This window comes from Canis lupus, unplaced genomic scaffold (genome assembly GCF_011100685.1).
Source record: "Canis lupus familiaris isolate Mischka breed German Shepherd unplaced genomic scaffold, alternate assembly UU_Cfam_GSD_1.0 chrUn_S466H627, whole genome shotgun sequence".
Lineage (NCBI taxonomy): Eukaryota > Metazoa > Chordata > Mammalia > Carnivora > Canidae > Canis > Canis lupus.
In genome coordinates, this window is record NW_023331398.1 from 37,451 (window position 1) to 39,060 (window position 1,610).

The 1,610-nt window shown below is 34.2% G+C and overlaps 1 non-coding gene across 1 annotated transcript; it reads right to left on the reverse strand.

Moving 5' to 3' along the window:
* Positions 1-955: 955 nt before the first annotated feature.
* Positions 956-1,059, reverse strand: LOC119879232. Its single transcript, XR_005387392.1, has one exon. It is a non-coding gene; the product is annotated as a U6 spliceosomal RNA (small nuclear RNA).
* Between the last annotated feature and the right edge of the window lie 551 nt (positions 1,060-1,610).

Sequence of the window (1,610 nt, forward strand, 5' to 3'; positions counted from 1 at the left end):
CTTTGGGTTTCATAGTTTTTGGTGAAGTCCTTAGGATTTTCTTTATACAAGACACAGCAGCAGCAAATGGAAACAATTTTAGTTCTTCCTTTCCAATTTGGATGCCATTTATTTCTTCGCTTGACTAATTGCTCTGGCTAAGACTTCTAGTAGTACATTGAATAGGAGTATGGGAGAGTGGACACCCTTGTCTTTTCCCTGATCTTAGAGGGATTCTTCAAATTTCTATCAGTATGCTGTTAGCTGCAGGCTTGCCATATATGGCCTTCATTATGTTGAGATGCTGTCCCTTTTATATTGGACTTTCTTGATCGTTTCTATAATGAAAGTATGTGGAATTTTGTCAAATGCTTTTTCTGCATCTATTGAAGTGATTTTATGATTTTCATATTTCATTCTACTTAATATGGTGTATCACATTTTTGTATTACTTATGTTGAAAAATTCTTGCATGCCAGGACAAATTCCATTTAATCATGGTCTCTTATCCTTTTAATATGCTATTGAATTTGGTTTCCTAGTATTTTGTTAAGAACTTCTATGTCTGTATTCATCAGGGATATTGGCCTGTAGTGGTTTTTTTTTTTTTTTACCTTGTGGTATCCTTATCTAACTGGCATCAAGGTAACCCTGGCTCCATTAAGTGAATTTGGGAATGTTCCCTCCTCTTAAATATTTTAGATGAGTTTAAGAGGGACTGGCATTAACTCTTCCTTAAATATTTGTAGAATTTATCTGTAATTCATTTGGTTCAAGCTTTCCTTTGCTGGGAATTTTTTGATTACTGATCCAATCTCCTTAATCATTATTGGTCTTGTTAGGTTCCCTATTTCTAGAAATCCATGGATTTATCTTACGTTGTCCAATTTGTTGTCATATACTTATTCATAGTAGCCTCTTCTCATAATCTTTTGTATTTCTGTGGTATCACTATAATGTCTCCTCTTTCTTTTCTAAAAATATGGAGTGCTTCAGGAATTTGCATGTCATCCTTGTGCAAGAGCCATGCTAATATTCTCTGTATTGCTCCAATTTTAGTATAGGTGCTGCCAAAATGACCGCAAGCAAAATTATTGTTTAATGGGTATAGAGTTTGAGTTTTGCTAGATAAAAAGGGTTCTGGAGGTGGGTGATAGTGATGGTGGAATAACAATACAAATATACTTAATACTACTGACTGTACATTTTAAATGGTTAAGATAGTAAACCTTATGTTCTATATATTTTACCACAATAAAAAAAAAATTAGGAAAAAAGAGACCCTTGGAGGTTAAGAAAAGGGAAATCTTGTTCAGGGAAGTAGTCAATCTGGTTGGAGCAGAGGCATCATTAGGGATAGAAAAGGGAAAGGGGAATTTAAAAGATGCATTTGGGATCATAAAAGAGCTCAGCACAAAAAGCTAAAAACTTACTTCAAATTTAATAGACAAAAGGTTTTGAGGACAGAAGTCACATGATCTGAATTTTCCTTAAGATAATAGGCCATTAGGGTATAGAATGTATTAGAATGATAAGAGACTAAATACAGGGAATCATTAGAAAGCTGTTGCAATAGCTCAGATTAAAGGAAACAAGGATTGACCTAGGGCACTACCAGACAGTATGGAAAA